The following is a 20,516-nucleotide window of genomic DNA, read 5'->3' on the forward strand; positions in this document are numbered from 1 at the left end:
CTTTCTTCATCAAATATCCAACTCACGTCACCAACTGCCATACACATCCTCTGAAGTGCGGGCTTGCTATTTCGAAGTGTGATGTTGTTGGGTGCTGTGTCTTAACTGGTCAAATCTCCTATTTGGAAACAAGATACCCTGGTTCGAATCCTAACATTGCATGTGACAATAATGCCTTACTCTTTGCTAATGCAGGTAAATGTGCTCCATTTCTGGACAAGAAATAGACAGGCACAGGGTAAAACAATTGCTGTCCTCCATGTGAGCCTCTTAATAACAACCTCGAAATCAATCTTCTGCGTACTGTCTTATAACTACCACACGCTAACCGATTGCACCACAGGAGCCACTCAAAGCACTCTCTTGCTGATCACCGTACTTTTCACAATGCATGAGAATCTTAATCTCAGGGTTATAGGTCCGAGGCCCAAACCAACTCTCTGACTCACCTAGAAAACTACAATCCAGGTTCGAATGTCAGGTAAATCCCAAATTAGCTATTGCACATACAGCCTGGCTAGCTCAGTCGGTAGAGCATGAGACTCTTAATCTCAGGGTTGTGGGTTCGAGCCCCATTTTGGGTGTCCTTTTCTTCGGCAAAAATCCAACTCACGTTACCAACTGCCATACACATCCTCTGAAGTGCGGGCTTGCTATCTCGACGTGCGATGTTGTTGGGTGCTGTGGCTTAACTGGTCAAATCTCCTATTTGGAAACAAGATACCCTGGTTCAAATCCTAACATTGCATGTGACAATAATGCCTTATTCTTTGCTAATGCAGTTAAATGTGCTCCATTTCTGGACAAGAAATAGACAGGCACAGGGTAAAAAAATGTCTGTCCTCCATGTGAGCCTTTTAATAACAACCTCGAAATCAATCTTCTGCGTACTGTCTTATAACTACCACACGCTAACCGATTGCACCACAGGAGGCACTCAAAGCACTCTCTTGCTGATCACCGTACTTTTCACAATGCATGAGAATCTTAATCTCAGGGTTATAGGTTCGAGGCCCAAACCAACTCTCTGACTCACCTAGAAAACTACAATCCAGGTTGGAATGTCAGGTAAATCCCAAATTAGCTATTGCACATACAGCCTGGCTAGCTCAGTTGGTAGAGCATGAGACTCTTAATCGCAGGGTAGTGGGTTCGAGCCCCATGTTGGCTGTCCTTTTCTTCGGCAAATATCCAACTCACGTTACCAACTGCCATACACATCCTCTGAAGTGCGGGCTTGCTATCTCAAAGTGCGATGTTCTTGGGTGCTGTGTCTTAACTGGTCAAATCTCCTATTTGGAAACAAGATACTTTGGTTCGAATCCTAACATGGCATGTGACAATAATTACGTATTCTTTGCTAATGCAGTTAAATGTGCTCCATTTCTGGAAAAGAAATAGACAGGCACAGGGTAAAAAAAATTGGTGTCCTCCATGTGAGCCTCTTAATAACAACCTCGAAATCAATCTTCTGCGTACTGTCTTATAACTACCAAACGCTAACCGATTGCACCACAGGAGCCACTCAAAGCACTCTTTTGATGATCACCGTACTTTTCACAATGCATGAGAATCTTAATCTCAGGGTTATAGGTCCGAGGCCCAAACCAACTCTCTGACTCACCTAGAAAACTACAAATCAGGTTTGAATGTCAGGTAAATCCCAAGCTAGTTATTAAACATACAGACTGGCTAGCTCAGTCGGTAGAACATGAGACTCTTAATCTCAGGGTCGTGGGTTAGAGCCCCACGTTGGGCGTCCTTTTCTTCGGCAAATATCCAACTCACGTTACCAACTGCCATACACATCCTCTGAAGTGCGGGCTTGCTATCTCGAAGTGTGATGTTTATTGGGTGCTGTGGCTTAACTGGTCAAATCTCCTATTTGGAAACAAGATACTCTGGTTCGAATCCTAACATTGCATGTGACAATAATGACATATTCTTTGCTAATGCAGTTAAATGTGCTCCATTTCTGGACAAGAAATAGACAGGCACAGGGTAAAAAAAATTCTGTCCTCCATGTGAGCCTTTTAATAACAACCTCGAAATAAATCTTCTGTGTACTGTCTTATAACTACCACACGCTATCCGATTGCACCACAGGAGCCACTCAAAGCACTCTCTTGCTGACCACCGTACTTTTCACAATGCATGAGAATCTTAATCGCAGGGTTATAGGTTCGAGGCCCAAACCAACTCTCTGACTCACCTAGAAAACTACAATCCAGGTTCGAATGTCAGGTAAATCAAAAGCTAGCTATTGCACATACAACCTGGCTAGCTCAGTCGGTAGAGCATGAGACTCTTAATCTCAGGGTCGTGGTTTCGAGCCCCACGTTGGGCATCCTTTTCTTCGGCAAATATCCAACTCAAGTTACCAACTGCCATACACATCCTCTGAAGTGCGGGCTTGCTATCTCGAAGTGCGATGTTCTTGGGTGCTGTGTCTTAACTGGTCAAATCTCCTATTTGGAAACAAGATACTCTGTTTCGAATCCTAACATTGCATGTGACAATAATGACGTATTCTTTGCTAATGAGGTTAAATGTGCTCCATTTATGGACAAGAAATAGACAGGCACAGGGTAAAAAAATTGCTGTCCTCCATGTGAGCCTTTTAATAACAACCTCGAAATCAATCTTCTGCGTACTGTCTTAGAACTACCACACGCTAACCGATTGCCACTCAAAGCACTCTCTTGCTGACCACCGTACTTTTCACAATGCATGAGAATCTTAATCTCAGGGTTATAGGTCCGAGGCCCAAACCATCTCTCTGACTCACCTAGAAAACTACAAATCAGGTTTGAATGTCAGGTAAATCCCAAGCTAGCTATTAAACATACAGCCTGGCTAGCTCAGTTGGTAGAGCATGAGACTCGTAATCTCAGGGTTGTGGGTTAGAGCCCCACGTTGGGCGTCCTTTTCTTCGGCAAATATCCAACTCACGTTACCAACTGCCATACACATCCTCTAAAGTGCGGGCTTGCTATCTCGAAGTGTGATGTTTATTGGGTGCTGTGGCTTAACTGGTCAAATCTCCTATTTGGAAACAAGATACTCTGTTTCGAATCTTAAAATTGCATGTGACAATAATGACATATTCTTTGCTAATGCAGTTAAATGTGCTCAATTTCTGGACAAGAAATAGACAGGCACAGGGTAACAAAATTGCTGTCCTCCATGTGAGCCTCTTAATAACAACCTCGAAATAAATCTTCTGCGTACTGTCTTATAACTACCACACGCTAACCGATTGCACCACAGGAGCCACTCAAAGCACTCTCTTGCTGATCACCGTACTTTTCACAATGCATGAGAATCTTAATCTCAGGGTTATAGGTTCGAGGCCCAAACAAACTCTCTGAATCACCTAGAAAACTACAATCCAGGTTGGAATGTCAGGTAAATCCCAAATTAGCTATTGCACATACAGCCTGGCTAGCTCAGTCGGTAGAGCATGAGACTCTTAATCTCAGGGTCGTGGGTTTGAGCCCCACGTTGGGTGTCCTTTTCTTCGGCAAATATCCAACTCACGTTACAAACTGCCATACACATCCTCTGAAGTGCGGGCTTGCTATCTCGAAATGCGATGTTCTTGGGTGCTGTGTCTTAACTGGTCAAATCTCCTATTTGGAAACAAGATACTCTGGTTCGAATCCTAACATGGCATGTGACAATAATGATGTATTCTTTGCTAATGCAGTTAAATATGCTCCATTTCTGGACAAGAAATAGACAGGCACAGGGTAAAAAAATTGCTGTCCTCCATGTGAGCCTCTTAATAACAACCTCGAAATCAATCTTCTGCGTACTGTCTCATAAGTACCACACGCTAATCGATTGCACCGCAGGAGCCACTCAAAGCACTCTCTTGCTGATCACCGTACTTTTCACAATGCATGAGAATCTTAATCTCAGGGTTATAGGTCCGAGGCCCAAACCAACTCTCTGACTCACCTAGAAAACTACAATCCAGGTTCGAATGTCAGGTAAATCCCAAGCTAGCTATTGCACATACAGCCTGGCTAGCTCAGTCGGTAGAGCATGATACTCTTAATCTCAGGGTCGTGGGTTAGAGCCCCAAGTTGGGTGTACTTTTCTTCATCAAATATCCAACTCACGTTACCTACTGCCATACACATCCTCTGAAGTGCGATGTTGTTGGGTGCAGTGTCTTAACTGGTCAAATCTCCTATTCCTAACATTGCATATGACATATTCTTTGCTAATGCAGTTAAATGTGCTCCATTTCTGGACAAGAAATAGACAGGTACAGGGTAAAAAAATTGCTGTCCTCCATGTGAGCCTCTTAATAACAACCTCGAAATCAATCTTCTGCGTACTGTCTTATAACTACCACACGCTAACCGATTGCACCACAGGAGCCACTCAAAGCACTCTCTTGCTGACCACCGTACTTTTCACAATGCATGAGAATCTTAATCTCAGGGTTATAGGTCCGAGGCCCAAACCAACTCTCTGACTCACCTAGAAAACTACAATCCAGGTTCGAATGTCAGGTAAATCCCAACCTAGCTATTGCACAAACAGCCTGGCTAGCTCAGTCGGTAGAGCATGAGACTCTTAATCTCAGGGTTGTGCGTTCGAGCCCCATGTTGGCCGTCCTTTTCTTCGGCAAATATCCAACTCACGTTACCAACTGCCATACACATCCTCTGAAGTGCGGGCTTGCTATCTCGAAGTGCGATGTTGTTGGGTGCTGTGTCTTAACTGGTCAAATCTCCTATTTGGAAACAAGATACTCTGGTTAGAATCCTAACATTGCATGTGACAATAATGACGTATTCTTTGCTAATGCAGTTAAATGTGCTCCTTTTCTGGACAAGAAATAGACAGGCACAGGGTAAAAAAAATACTGTCCTCCATGTGAGCCTCTTAATAACAACCTCGAAATCAATCTTCTGCGTACTGTCTTATAACTACCACACGCTAACCGATTGCACCACAGGAGCCACTCAAAGCACTCTCTTGCTGATCACCGTACTTTTCACAATGCATGAGAATCTTAATGTCAGGGTTATAGGTCCGAGGCCCAAACCAACTCTCTGACTCACCTAGAAAACGACAATCCAGGTTCGATTGTCAGGTAAATCCCAAGCTAGCTATTGCACATACAGCCTGGCTAGCTCAGTCGGTAGAGCATGAGACTCTTAATCTCAGGGTCGTAGGTTCGAGCCCCACGTTGGGTGTCCTTTTCTTCGGCAAATATCCAACTTACGTTACCAACTGCCATACACATCCTCTGAAGTGCTGGCTTGCTATCTCGAAGTGCGATATTCTTGGGTGCTATGTCTTAACTGGTCAAATCTCCTATTTGGAAACAAGATACTCTGGTTAGAATCCTAACATTGCATGTGACAATAATGACGTATTCTTTGCTAATTCAGTTAAATGTGCTCCTTTTCTGGACAAGAAATAGACAGGCACAGGGTAAAAAAATTGCTGTCCTCCATGTGAGCCTCTTAATAACAACCTCGAAATCAATCTTCTGCATACTGTCTTATAACTACCACACGCTAATCGATTGCCACTCAAAGCACTCTCTTGCTGACCACCGTACTTTTCACAATGCATGAGAATCTTAATCTCAGGGTTATAGGTCCGAGGCCCAAACCAACTCTCTGACTCACCTAGAAAACTACAATCCAGGTTCGAATGTCAGGTAAATCCCAAGCTAGCTCTTGCACATACAGCCCGCCTAGCTCAGTCGGTAGAGCATGAGATGCTTAATCTCAGGGTTGTGGGTTTGAGACCCACGTTGAGCGTTCTTTTCTTCTGTGAAAATCCAACTCACGTTACCAACTGCCTTACACATCCTCTGAAGTGCGGAATTGCTATCTCGAATTGTAATGTTGTTGGGTGCTGTGGCTTAACTGGTCAAATCTCCTATTTGGAAAAAATATACTCTGGTTTGAATCCTAACATTGCATGTGATAATAAAGACGTATTCTTTGCTAATGCAGTTAAATGTGCTCCATTTCTGGACAAGAAAGTGACAGGCACAGGGTAAAAAAATTGCTGTCCTCCATGTGAGCCTCTTAATAACAACCTCGAAATCAATCTTCTGCGTACTGTCTTATAACTACCACACGCTAACCGATTGCACCACAGGAGCCACTCAAAGCACTCTCTTGCTGACCACCGTACTTTTCACAATGCATGAGAATCTTAATCTCAGGGTTATAGGTCCGAGGCCCAAACCAACTCTCTGACTCACCTAGAAAACGACAATCCAGGTTCGATTGTCAGGTAAATCCCAAGCTAGCTATTGCACATACAGCCTGGCTAGCTCAGTCGGTAGAGCAGGAGACTCTGAATCTCAGGGTCGTAGGTTCGAGCCCCACGTTGGGTGTCCTTTTCTTCGGCAAATATCCAACTTACGTTACCAACTGCCATACACATCCTCTGAAGTGCGGGCTTGCTATCTCGAAGTGCGATGTTCTTGGGTGCTATGTCTTAACTGGTCAAATCTCCTATTTGGAAACAAGATACTCTGGTTAGAATCCTAACATTGCATGTGACAATAATGACGTATTCTTTGCTAATTCAGTTAAATGTGCTCCTTTTCTGGACAAGAAATAGACAGGCACAGGGTAAAAAAATTGCTGTCCTCCATGTGAGCCTCTTAATAACAACCTCGAAATCAATCTTCTGCATACTGTCTTATAACTACCACACGCTAATCGATTGCCACTCAAAGCACTCTCTTGCTGACCACCGTACTTTTCACAATGCATGAGAATCTTAATCTCAGGGTTATAGGTCCGAGGCCCAAACCAACTCTCTGACTCACCTAGAAAACGACAATCCAGGTTCGATTGTCAGGTAAATCCCAAGCTAGCTATTGCACATACAGCCTGGCTAGCTCAGTCGGTAGAGCAGGAGACTCTGAATCTCAGGGTCGTAGGTTCGAGCCCCACGTTGGGTGTCCTTTTCTTCGGCAAATATCCAACTTACGTTACCAACTGCCATACACATCCTCTGAAGTGCGGGCTTGCTATCTCGAAGTGCGATGTTCTTGGGTGCTATGTCTTAACTGGTCAAATCTCCTATTTGGAAACAAGATACTCTGGTTAGAATCCTAACATTGCATGTGACAATAATGACGTATTCTTTGCTAATTCAGTTAAATGTGCTCCTTTTCTGGACAAGAAATAGACAGGCACAGGGTAAAAAAATTGCTGTCCTCCATGTGAGCCTCTTAATAACAACCTCGAAATCAATCTTCTGCATACTGTCTTATAACTACCACACGCTAATCGATTGCCACTCAAAGCACTCTCTTGCTGACCACCGTACTTTTCACAATGCATGAGAATCTTAATCTCAGGGTTATAGGTCCGAGGCCCAAACCAACTCTCTGACTCACCTAGAAAACTACAATCCAGGTTCGAATGTCAGGTAAATCCCAAGCTAGCTCTTGCACATACAGCCCGCCTAGCTCAGTCGGTAGAGCATGAGATGCTTAATCTCAGGGTTGTGGGTTTGAGACCCACGTTGAGCCTTCTTTTCTTCTGTGAAAATCCAACTCACGTTACCAACTGCCTTACACATCCTCTGAAGTGCGGAATTGCTATCTCGAATTGTAATGTTGTTGGGTGCTGTGGCTTAACTGGTCAAATCTCCTATTTGGAAAAAATATACTCTGGTTTGAATCCTAACATTGCATGTGATAATAATGACGTATTCTTTGCTAATGCAGTTAAATGTGCTCCATTTCTGGACAAGAAAGTGACAGGCACAGGGTAAAAAAATTGCTGTCCTCCATGTGAGCCTCTTAATAACAACCTCGAAATCAATCTTCTGCGTACTGTCTTATAACTACCACACGCTAACCGATTGCACCACAGGAGCCACTCAAAGCACTCTCTTGCTGACCACCGTACTTTTCACAATGCATGAGAATCTTAATCTCAGGGTTATAGGTCCGAGGCCCAAACCAACTCTCTGACTCACCTAGAAAACTACAATCCAGGTTCGAATGTCAGGTAAATCCCAAGCTAGCTATTGCACAAACAGCCTGGCTAGCTCAGTCGGTAAAGCATGAGACTCTTAATCTCAGGGTCGTGCGTTCGAGCCCCACGTTGGGTGTCCTTTTCTTCGGCAAATATCCAACTTACGTTACCAACTGCCATACACATCCTCTGAAGTGCGGGCTTGCTATCTCGAAGTGCGATGTTCTTGGGTGCTATGTCTTAACTGGTCAAATCTCCTATTTGGAAACAAGATACTCTGGTTAGAATCCTAACATTGCATGTGACAATAATGACGTATTCTTTGCTAATGCAGTTAAATGTGCTCCTTTTCTGGACAAGAAATAGACAGGCACAGGGTAAAAAAAATGCTGTCCTCCATGTGAGCCTCTTAATAACAACCTCAAAATCAATCTTCTGCGTACTGTCTTATAACTACCACACGCTAACCGATTGCACCACAGGAGCCACTCAAAGCACTCTCTTGCTGATCACCGTACTTTTCACAATGCATGAGAATCTTAATGTCAGGGTTATAGGTCCGAGGCCCAAACCAACTCTCTGACTCACCTAGAAAACGACAATCCAGGTTCGATTGTCAGGTAAATCCCAAGCTAGCTATTGCACATACAGCCTGGCTAGCTCAGTCGGTAGAGCATGAGACTCTTAATCTCAGGGTCGTAGGTTCGAGCCCCCACGTTGGGTGTCCTTTTCTTCGGCAAATATCCAACTTACGTTACCAACTGCCATACACATCCTCTGAAGTGCTGGCTTGCTATCTCGAAGTGCGATATTCTTGGGTGCTATGTCTTAACTGGTCAAATCTCCTATTTGGAAACAAGATACTCTGGTTAGAATCCTAACATTGCATGTGACAATAATGACGTATTCTTTGCTAATTCAGTTAAATGTGCTCCTTTTCTGGACAAGAAATAGACAGGCACAGGGTAAAAAAATTGCTGTCCTCCATGTGAGCCTCTTAATAACAACCTCGAAATCAATCTTCTGCATACTGTCTTATAACTACCACACGCTAATCGATTGCCACTCAAAGCACTCTCTTGCTGACCACCGTACTTTTCACAATGCATGAGAATCTTAATCTCAGGGTTATAGGTCCGAGGCCCAAACCAACTCTCTGACTCACCTAGAAAACTACAATCCAGGTTCGAATGTCAGGTAAATCCCAAGCTAGCTCTTGCACATACAGCCCGCCTAGCTCAGTCGGTAGAGCATGAGATGCTTAATCTCAGGGTTGTGGGTTTGAGACCCACGTTGAGCGTTCTTTTCTTCTGTGAAAATCCAACTCACGTTACCAACTGCCTTACACATCCTCTGAAGTGCGGAATTGCTATCTCGAATTGTAATGTTGTTGGGTGCTGTGGCTTAACTGGTCAAATCTCCTATTTGGAAAAAATATACTCTGGTTTGAATCCTAACATTGCATGTGATAATAATGACGTATTCTTTGCTAATGCAGTTAAATGTGCTCCATTTCTGGACAAGAAAGTGACAGGCACAGGGTAAAAAATTGCTGTCCTCCATGTGAGCCTCTTAATAACAACCTCGAAATCAATCTTCTGCGTACTGTCTTATAACTACCACACGCTAACCGATTGCACCACAGGAGCCACTCAAAGCACTCTCTTGCTGACCACCGTACTTTTCACAATGCATGAGAATCTTAATCTCAGGGTTATAGGTCCGAGGCCCAAACCAACTCTCTGACTCACCTAGAAAACTACAATCCAGGTTCGAATGTCAGGTAAATCCCAAGCTAGCTATTGCACAAACAGCCTGGCTAGCTCAGTCGGTAAAGCATGAGACTCTTAATCTCAGGGTCGTATGCTCGAGCCCCACGTTGGGTGTCCTTTTCTTCGGCAAATATCCAACTTACGTTACCAACTGCCATACACATCCTCTGAAGTGCGGGCTTGCTATCTCGAAGTGCGATGTTCTTGGGTGCTATGTCTTAACTGGTCAAATCTCCTATTTGGAAACAAGATACTCTGGTTAGAATCCTAACATTGCATGTGACAATAATGACGTATTCTTTGCTAATTCAGTTAAATGTGCTCCTTTTCTGGACAAGAAATAGACAGGCACAGGGTAAAAAAATTGCTGTCCTCCATGTGAGCCTCTTAATAACAACCTCGAAATCAATCTTCTGCATACTGTCTTATAACTACCACACGCTAATCGATTGCCACTCAAAGCACTCTCTTGCTGACCACCGTACTTTTCACAATGCATGAGAATCTTAATCTCAGGGTTATAGGTCCGAGGCCCAAACCAACTCTCTGACACACCTAGAAAACTACAATCCAGGTTCGAATGTCAGGTAAATCCCAAGCTAGCTATTGCACATACAGCCCGCCTAGCTCAGTCGGTAGAGCATGAGATGCTTAATCTCAGGGTTGTGGGTTTGAGAGCCACGTTGAGCGTTCTTTTCTTCTGTGAAAATCCAACTCACGTTACCAACTGCCTTACACATCCTCTGAAGTGCGGGCTTGCTATCTCGAATTGTAATGTTGTTGGGTGCTGTGGCTTAACTGGTCAAATCTCCTATTTGGAAAAAATATACTCTGGTTTGAATCCTAACATTGCATGTGATAATAATGACGTATTCTTTGCTAATGCAGTTAAATGTGCTCCATTTCTGGACAAGAAAGTGACAGGCACAGGGTAAAAAAATTGCTGTCCTCCATGTGAGCCTCTTAATAAAAACATCGAAATCAATCTTTGACATTCTGTCTTATAACTACCACATGCTAACCGATTTCACCACAGGAGCCACTCAAAGCACTCTCTTGCTGATCACCGTACTTTTCATAATGCATGAGAATCTTAATCTCAGGGTTGTAGGTCCGAGGCCCAAACCAACTCTCTGATTCACCTAGAAAACTACAAATCAGGTTCGAATGTCAGGTAAATCCCAAGCTAGCTATTGCACTTACAGCCTGGCTAGCTAAGTAGGTGGAGCATGAAACTCTTAATCTCAGGGTCGTGGGTTCGAGCCCCACGTTGTGTGTCCTTTTCTTCAGCAAATATCCAACTCACTTTACCAACTGCCATACACATCCTCTGAAGTGCGGGCTTGCTATCTCGAAGTGCGATGTTCTTGGGTGCTGTGTCTTAACTGGTCAAATCTCCTATTTGGAAACAAGATACTCTGGTTCGAATCCTAACATTGCATGTGACAATAATGACGTATTCTTTGCTAATGCAGTTAAATGTGCTCCATTTATGGACAAGAAATAGACAGGCACAGGGTAAACAAATTGCTGTCCTCCATGTGAGCCACTTAATAACAACCTCGAAATCAATCTTCTGCGTACTGTCTTATAACTACCACACGCTAACCGATTGCCACTCAAAGCACTCTCTTGCTGACCACCGTACTTTTCACAATGCATGAGAATCTTAATCTCAGGGTTATAGGTCCGAGGCCCAAACCAACTCTCTGACTCACCTAGAAAACTACAAATCAGGTTCGAATTTCAGGTAATTCCCAAGCTAGCTATAAAACATACAGCCTGGCTAGCTCAGTCGGTAGAGCATGAGACTCTTAATCTCAGGGTCGTGGGATCGAGCCCCACGTTGGGTGTCCTTTTCTTCGGCAAATAGCCAACTCATGTTACCAACTGCCATACACATCCTCTGAAGTGCGGGCTTGCAATCTCGAAGTGCGATGTTCTTGGGTGCTGTGTCTTAACTGGTCAAATATCCTATTTGGAAACAAGATACTCTGGTTCGAATCCTAACATGGCATGTGACAATAATGACGTATTCTTTGCTAATGCAGTTAAATGTGCTCCATTTCTGGACAAGAAATAGACAGGCACAGGGTAAAAAAAATTGCTGTCCTCCATGTGAGCATCTTAATAACAACCTCGAAATCAATCTTCTGCGTACTGTCTCATAAGTACCACACGCTAACCGATTGCACCGCAGGAGCCACTCAAAGCACTCTCTTGCTGATCACCGTACTTTTCACAATGCATGAGAATCTTAATCTCAGGGTTATAGGTCCGAGGCCCAAACCAACTCTCTGACTCACCTAGAAAACGACAATCCAGGTTCGAATGTCTGGTAAATCCCAAGCTAGCTATTGCACATACAGCCTGACTAGCTCAGTCGGTAGAGCATGAGACTCTTAATCTCAGGGTCGTAGGTTTGAGCCCCACGTTGGGTGTCCTTTTCTTCGGCAAATATCCAACTTACGTTACCAACTGCCATACACATCCTCTGAAGTGCGGGCTTGCTATCTCGAAGTGCGATGTTCTTGGGTGCTATGTCTTAACTGGTCCAATCTCCTATTTGGAAACAAGATACTCTGGTTCGAATCCTAACATTGCATGTGACAATAATGACGTATTCTTTGCTAATGCAGTTAAATGTGCTCCATTTATGGACAAGAAATAGACAGGCACAGGGTAAAAAAATTGCTGTCCTCCATGTGAGCCTCTTAATAACAACCTCGAAATCAATCTTCTGCGTACTGTCTTATAACTACCACACGCTAACCGATTGCACCAGAGGAGCCACTCAAAGCACTCTCTTGCTGACCACCGTACTTTTCACAATGCATGAGAATCTTAATCTCAGGGTTATAGGTCCGAGGCCCAAACCAACTCTCTGACTCACCTAGAAAACGACAATCCCGGTTCGAATGTCAGGTAAATCCCAAGCTAGCTATTGCACATACAGCCTGGCTAGCTCAGTCGGTAGAGCATGAGACTCTTAATCTCAGGTTCGTAGGTTCGAGCCCCACGTTGGGTATCCTTTTCTTCGGCAAATATCCAACTTACGTTACCAACTGCCATACACATCCTCTGAAGTGCGGCCTTGCTATCTCGAAGTGCGATGTTCTTGGGTGCTATGTCTTAACTGGTCAAATCACCTATTTGGAAACAAGATACTCTGGTTAGAATCCTAACATTGCATGTGACAATAATGACGTATTCTTTGCTAATTCAGTTAAATGTGCTCCTTTTCTGGACAAGAAATAGACAGGCACAGGGTAAAAAAATTGCTGTCCTCCATGTGAGCCTCTTAATAACAACCTCGAAATCAATCTTCTGCATACTGTCTTATAACTACCACACGCTAATCGATTGCCACTCAAAGCATCTCTTGATGACCACCGTACTTTTCACAATGCATGAGAATCTTAATCTCAGGGTTATAGGTCCGAGGCCCAAACCAACTCTCTGACTCACCTAGAAAACTACAATCCAGGTTCGAATGTTAGGTAAATCCCAAGGTAGCTCTTGCACATACAGCCCGCCTAGCTCAGTCGGTAGAGCATGAGATGCTTAATCTCAGGGTTGTGGGTTTGAGACCCACGTTGAGCGTTCTTTTCTTCGGTGAAAATCCAACTCACGTTACCAACTGCCTTACACATCCTCTGAAGTGCGGGCTTGCTATCTCGAATTGTAATGTTGTTGGGTGCTGTGGCTTAACTGGTCAAATCTCCTATTTGGAAAAAATATACTCTGGTTTGAATCCTAACATTGCATGTGATAATAATGACGTATTCTTTGCTAATGCAGTTAAATGTGCTCCATTTCTGGACAAGAAAGTGACAGGCACAGGGTAAAAAAATTGCTGTCGTCCATGTGAGCCTCTTAATAACAACCTCGAAATCAATCTTCTGCGTACTGTCTTATAACTACCACACGCTAACAGATTGCACCACAGGAGCCACTCAAAGCACTCTCTTGCTGACCACCGTACTTTTCACAATGCATGAGAATCTTAATCTCAGGGTTATAGGTCCGAGGCCCAAACCAACTCTCTGACTCACCTAGAAAACTACAATCCAGGTTCGAATGTCAGGTAAATCCCAAGCTAGCTATTACACAAACAGCCTGGCTAGCTCAGTCGGTAGAGCATGAGACTCTTAATCTCAGGGTCGTGCGTTCGAGCCCCATGTTGGGCGTCCTTTTCTTTGGCAAATATCCAACTCACGTTACCAACTGCCATACACATCCTCTGAAGTGCGGGCTTGCTATCTCGAAGTGCGATGTTCTTGGGTGCTGTGTCTTAACTGGTCAAATCTTCTATTTGGAAACAAGATACTCTGGTTAGAATCCTAACATTGCATGTGACAATAATGACGTATTCTTTGCTAATGCAGTTAAATGTGCTCCTTTTCTGGACAAGAAATAGACAGGCACAGGGTAAAAAAATTGCTGTCCTCCATGTGAGCCTCTTAATAACAACCTCGAAATCAATCTTCTGCGTATTGTCTTATAACTACCACACGCTAACCGATTGCACCACAGGAGCCACTCAAAGCACTCTCTTGATGATCACCGTACTTTTCACAATGCATGAGAATCTTAATGTCAGGGTTATAGGTCCGAGGCCCAAACCAACTCTCTGACTCACCTAGAAAACGACAATCCAGGTTCGATTGTCAGGTAAATCCCAAGCTAGCTATTGCACATACAGCCTGGCTAGCTCAGTCGGTAGAGCAGGAGACTCTTAATCTCAGGGTCGTAGGTTCGAGCCCCACGTTGGGTGTCCTTTTCTTCGGCAAATATCCAACTTACGTTACCAACTGCCATACACATCCTCTGAAGTGCGGGCTTGCTATCTCGAAGTGCGATGTTCTTGGGTGCTATGTCTTAACTGGTCAAATCTCCTATTTGGAAACAAGATACTCTGGTTAGAATCCTAACATTGCATGTGACAATAATGACGTATTCTTTGCTAATTCAGTTAAATGTGCTCCTTTTCTGGACAAGAAATAGACAGGCACAGGGTAAAAAAATTGCTGTCCTCCATGTGAGCCTCTTAATAACAACCTCGAAATCAATCTTCTGCATACTGTCTTATAACTACCACACGCTAATCGATTGCCACTCAAAGCACTCTCTTGCTGACCACCGTACTTTTCACAATGCATGAGAATCTTAATCTCAGGGTTATAGGTCCGAGGCCCAAACCAACTCTCTGACTCACTTAGAAAACTACAATCCAGGTTCGAATGTTAGGTAAATCCCAAGCTAGCTCTTGCACATACAGCCCGCCTAGCTCAGTCGGTAGAGCATGAGATGCTTAATCTCAGGGTTGTGGGTTTGAGACCCACGTTGAGCGTTCTTTTCTTCTGTGAAAATTCAACTCACGTTACCAACTGCCTTACACATCCTCTGAAGTGCGGGCTTGCTATCTCGAATTGTAATGTTGTTGGGTGCTGTAGCTTAACTGGTCAAATCTCCTATTTGGAAAAAATATACTCTGGTTTGAATCCTAACATTGCATGTGATAATAATGACGTATTCTTTGCTAATGCAGTTAAATGTGCTCCATTTCTGGACAAGAAAGTGACAGGCAAGGGGTAAAAAAATTGCTGTCCTCCATGTGAGCCTCTTAATAACAACCTCGAAATCAATCTTCTGCGTACTGTCTTATAACTACCACACGATAACAGATTGCACCACAGGAGCCACTCAAAGCACTCTCTTGCTGACCACCGTACTTTTCACAATGCATGAGAATCTTAATCTCAGGGTTATAGGTCCGAGGCCCAAACCAACTCTCTGACTCACCTAGAAAACTACAATCCAGGTTCGAATGTCAGGTAAATCCCAAGCTAGCTATTGCACAAACAGCCTGGCTAGCTAAGTAGGTGGAGCATGAAACTCTTAATCGCAGGGTCGTGGGTTCGAGCCCCACGTTGTGTGTCCTTTTCTTCAGCAAATATCCAACTCACTTTACCAACTGCCATACACATCCTCTGAAGTGCGTGCTTGCTATCTCGAAGTGCGATGTTGTCGGGTGCTGTGGCTTAACTGGGCAAATCTTCTATTTGGAAACAAGATACTCTGGTTCAAATCCTAACATTGCATGTGATAATAATGATGCATTCTTTGCTAATGCAGTTAAATGTGCTCCATTTCTGGACAAGAAATAGACTGGCACAGGGTAAAAAAATAGCTGTCCTCCATGTCAGCCTCTCAATAACAACCTTGAAATCAATATTCTGCATACTGTCTTAAAACTACCAGACGCTAACCGATTGCAACACAGGAGCCACTCAAAGCACTCTCTTGCTGATCACCGTACTTTTCACAATGCATGAGAATCTTAATCTCAGGGTTATAGGTCCGAGGCCCAAACCAACTCTCTGACTCACCTAGAAAACTACAATCCAGGTTCGAATGTCAGGTAAATCCCAAGCAAGCTCTTGCACAAACAGGCCGGCTAGCTCAGTTGGTAGCGCATGAGACACTTAATCTCAGGGTTGTGAGTTCGAGCCCCACGTTGGACGTTCTTTTCTTCTGCGAATATCCAACTCACGTTACCAACTGCCATACACATCCTCTGAAGTGCGGGCTTGCTATGTCAAATTGTGATGTTGTTGGGTGCTGTGGCTTAACTGGTCAAATCTCCTATTTGGAAACAAGATACTCTGGTTCCAATCCTAACATTGCATGTGACAATAATGACGTATTCTTTGCTAATGCAGTTAAATGTGCTCCATTTCTGGACAAGAAATAGACAGGCACAGGGTAAAAAAATTGCTGTCCTCCATGTGAGCCTCTTAATAACAACCTCGAAATCAATCTTCTGCGTACTGTCATATAACTACCACACGCTAACCGATTTCACCACAGGAGCCACTCAAAGCACTCTCTTGCTGATCACCGTACTTTTCACAATGCATGAGAATCTTAATCTCAGGGTTATAGGTCCGAGGCCCAAACCAACTCTCTGACTCACCTAGAAAACTACAATCCAGGTTCGAATGTCAGGTAAATCCCAAGCTACCTCTTGCACATACAGCCCCCCTAGCTCAGTCGGTAGAGCATGAGACTCTTAATCTCAGGGTCGTGGGTTTGAGCCCCACGTTGGGTGTTCTTTTCTTCTGCCAATATCCAACTCACGTTACCAACTGCCATACACATCCTCTGAAGTGCGGGCTTGCTATCTCGAATTGTAATGTTGTTGGGTGCTGTGGCTTAACTGGTCAAATCTCCTATTTGGAAAAAATATACTCTGGTTCGAATCCTAACATTGCATGTGATAATAATAACGTATTATTTGCTAATGCAGTTAAATGTGCTCCATTTCTGGACAAGAAATAGACAGGCACAGGGTAAAAAAATAGCTGTCCTTCATGAGAGCCTCTTAATAACAACCTCGAAATCAATATTCTGCATGCTGTCTTAAAACTACCAGACGCTAACCGATTGCAACACAGGAGCCACTCAAAGCACTCTCTTGCTGATCACCGTACTTTTCACAATGCATGAGAATGTATGCACGCATGACTGTAAGTCGCTTTGGATAAAAGCGTCTGCTAAATGGCATATTATTATTATTATTATTAATCTCAGGGTTATAGGTCCGAGGCCCAAACCAACTCTCTGACTCACCTAGAAAACTACAATCCAGGTTCGAATGTCAGGTAAATCCCAAACTAGCTATTGCACATACAGCCTGGCTAGCTCAGTCGGTAGAGCATGAGGCTTTTAATCTCAGGGTTGTGGGTTTGAGCCCCACGTTGGGCGTTCTTTTCTTCTGCGAATATCCAACTCACGTCACCAACTGTCATACACATCCTCTGAAGTGCAGGCTTGCTATCTCAAAGTGCGGGCTTGCTATCTCGAATTGCAATGTTGTGGCTTAACTGGTCAAATCTCCTATTTGGAAACAAGATACCCTGGTTTGAATCCAAACATCGCATGTGATAATAATGACGTTTTGTTTGCAAATGCTGTTAAATGTGCTCCATTTCTGGACAAGAAATAGACTGGCACAGGTTAAAAAAATAACTGTCCTTCATGAGAGCCTCTTAATAACAACCTCGAAATCAATATTCTGCATACTGTCTTAAAACTTCCACACGCTAACCGATTGCACCACAGGAGCCACTCAAAGCACTCTCTTGCTGATCACCGTACTTTTCACAATGCATGAGAATCTTAAGATGAGTACAATATATTACATTAAAATTAAATAAAGAAAATATTCTAATATGAACCACATCTCTTTTTAAATAATTAACAGTAATTCCAAATCTCCACAGTGACCAGGACTGTGCTATGATTCAACCACAACTTATGTCATCTAAGGAACTCGGAAAGACCATATTGTCCAGCAGAATGTTTGTCATATTTAGGAAATCCTGAATGTAAACAATTTTATAATCAACCAGGTTGGGGAGAGAAGTGTAAGCAATTAGATGTTAGAATAGGAACAAGGAAAAGGGAAACGCCAGAGTAATATCAAATAGACTATGAGCCAATATAGGAGTGTTACAATAAAACAATTGGGTTATATAATTTGGAAGAATTCATGGGAGAATGTGAAACTATATGGCATTTGTACAGATAGCCTTTGAAATGCAGACACCCCTCAAATAAAAATATATCAGGCAGCAGGGTCAAGCATTAGACATTGGTATTAAGAATGATTGTTGAAACATTATAATTTGTCATATAGTCAATGCTTATAGGGATTTTTTGGATTGGAAGTGAATTTAACTAAACTGTTATGATCTGTCTTTTCTTGAGGTTACTACGGATGGTGTCTTAATGCATTGAAGAGACAATTTGGTCCAGAACGGTGTGAACCTCAATAAAAACAAAAAAAATCTCTTCCTGGCTGAAGAGGAGCAACAAAGGCATTGAAGATGTTCCTGTCAAGCACCACCTCTACCAGGAGACCTGAATCAGAACCAGCATCCAATCGAAGCAATCAACTGCCTTTTCCCTTATGCCTTTTCTCTCAAGAATGTGACAGGAGTCCATGTGGAGTGGGCATGAAGAGAGATCTATTCAAATAAAACATTTCCCATAGTTTTGGTACACTGGTTGGCAAAATAGACAAAACATAATCGAGGTAGAGGTGGGGCAGCTCAGGTGTGACATTGGAATTGGGGCATTGTCATGGGCAATCCAAGTTGAACTATATGTCATGAGCCCTCTCACTCCACCGGGTTACCACCTTAATTTGTTTCCACTATCTTCCACTCTGCTCACCTCCCTCTCTCTACTCAGCCTAACTAGCTCCACCTGTCCCTGCTCTGCTCGGCTCTAATTACTCTGCCAGCTGCGCTGCATTACCCACTAACCTCTCCCAGTATTTAAGGCCCTGTCTTTCAGCTCTCCGGTGTCAGATCGTCTGCAAAGCTCACACCCGGAACCTGTTTGCTCGCGCTTCTGGCTCACCCTGGTTTTGTGACCCCGGACCTGCCTGTTTTTGGATACTCTTCTGCCTCAGGAGATCCAGACCTGCTTCTGCCATTACGACTCCTGACTACTCTTCTATCCCGGTAACTCTGACCAGCCTTCTGCCTTGCTACTACGTATTTTGGATTTCCCTTGAACTGTACTGCTGCCTGGTTTCATTCCGCCCTGTTGTGTCTGTGTCTCCCCCCCCCCAGGACTTCTGGACCACCCACCACCGGCTTCATAGGGACGCATCGCTGCCACTGGGGGGGCACAGACCCAGCGCATTGGACGGGATCCCTGTTACCCCTGGAGCCTTCATTCACTCCCTACTTCCCTTTTCCCTTAAGTTTAATAAACTTTCTGGTGTGACGCAATTGTGGTCCTCTGGTCGTCTGTCTGAATCGTGACAGTACGATCTGACCATTATGGACTCAGCGCACACTTTCCCCGACATGGAAACCGATGAGCATGAGCAGCAGTTCCAGCAGCAGCAACAACAACTCGCCATGATCATTCAACTCCTCACCAACCTTACCCCAGCCAGTCTGCCCACCAGCCCAGCCCCCGAGTTACCTGCCCCGGTCATTGCAGCCGCTGCTCGGAACCCAAGATTGAAACCCCGAGCGGTTCAACGGCGATTCAACCCAGGTCCGGCCATTCCTGACTAGCTGCCGACTTCAGTTCTCCTTGCAGCCAAGGACCTTCGCCACGGAGGGGGCTAAAGTTGGGTATGCCATCACTCACCTGACGGGCCGAGCTCGACTCTGGGGAACAGCAGAGTTCGAACGTCAAACCCCCCGCATGTGCAACCTTCGACCTGTTTGCTGAGGAGATGCTGAAGGTGTTTGACCTGGATTCACCCACCGCAGAGGCGTCTCGTGAACTGTTCAGTATTCGACAAGGCAGACGTACAGTCGCAGACCATTCCATCGACTTCCGAACCCTGGCTAGACGAAGTTCTTGGAACACACCATCGTTGGTGGACGCGTTCTTCCATAGTTTGGCTGACTATATCAAGGACGAGTTGGTCTCCCATGAACTGCCTTCCACTCTTGATGAAGCCATCGCACTGACTGTCAGGATCGACAGAAGGATACAGACCCGTGCGTCGTGAGAGGGGGGCGCCAAGGTCCACCTACTACCGGCATTCGGAGAGATCCGACTGGGCTCCTGTCATCTACTGCCACTCACCCAGGTCAGCTTGATCAGTCTGAGCCTATGGAGATTGGGCGAGCCTCCCTCACTCCTGCAGAGCGCCAGCGCCGCTTCACCTCAAACCTCTGCCTCTATTGTGGAGGTGATGGACATCGTGTGGTAACCTGCCCTT

At 44.3% G+C, this 20,516-nt stretch overlaps 6 non-coding genes across 6 annotated transcripts; all 6 read left to right on the forward strand.

Annotated features, from left to right (window-relative positions):
* The first annotated feature begins 2,850 nt into the window (after positions 1 to 2,850).
* trnat-cgu lies at positions 2,851 to 2,923 on the forward strand. Its single transcript has one exon. It is a non-coding gene; the product is annotated as a tRNA-Thr (tRNA).
* A 515-nt stretch (positions 2,924 to 3,438) lies between these two features.
* Positions 3,439 to 3,511, forward strand: trnak-cuu. Its single transcript has one exon. It is a non-coding gene; the product is annotated as a tRNA-Lys (tRNA).
* A 2,795-nt stretch (positions 3,512 to 6,306) lies between these two features.
* On the forward strand, positions 6,307 to 6,379 carry trnaq-cug. Its single transcript has one exon. It is a non-coding gene; the product is annotated as a tRNA-Gln (tRNA).
* A 503-nt stretch (positions 6,380 to 6,882) lies between these two features.
* trnaq-cug lies at positions 6,883 to 6,955 on the forward strand. Its single transcript has one exon. It is a non-coding gene; the product is annotated as a tRNA-Gln (tRNA).
* A 4,579-nt stretch (positions 6,956 to 11,534) lies between these two features.
* trnak-cuu lies at positions 11,535 to 11,607 on the forward strand. Its single transcript has one exon. It is a non-coding gene; the product is annotated as a tRNA-Lys (tRNA).
* Positions 11,608 to 17,451: 5,844 nt separating this feature from the next.
* trnak-uuu lies at positions 17,452 to 17,524 on the forward strand. Its single transcript has one exon. It is a non-coding gene; the product is annotated as a tRNA-Lys (tRNA).
* The last annotated feature ends 2,992 nt before the right edge of the window (positions 17,525 to 20,516 follow it).

This window comes from Coregonus clupeaformis, chromosome 13, assembly GCF_020615455.1.
Source record: "Coregonus clupeaformis isolate EN_2021a chromosome 13, ASM2061545v1, whole genome shotgun sequence".
Taxonomy (NCBI): Eukaryota; Metazoa; Chordata; class Actinopteri; order Salmoniformes; family Salmonidae; genus Coregonus; species Coregonus clupeaformis.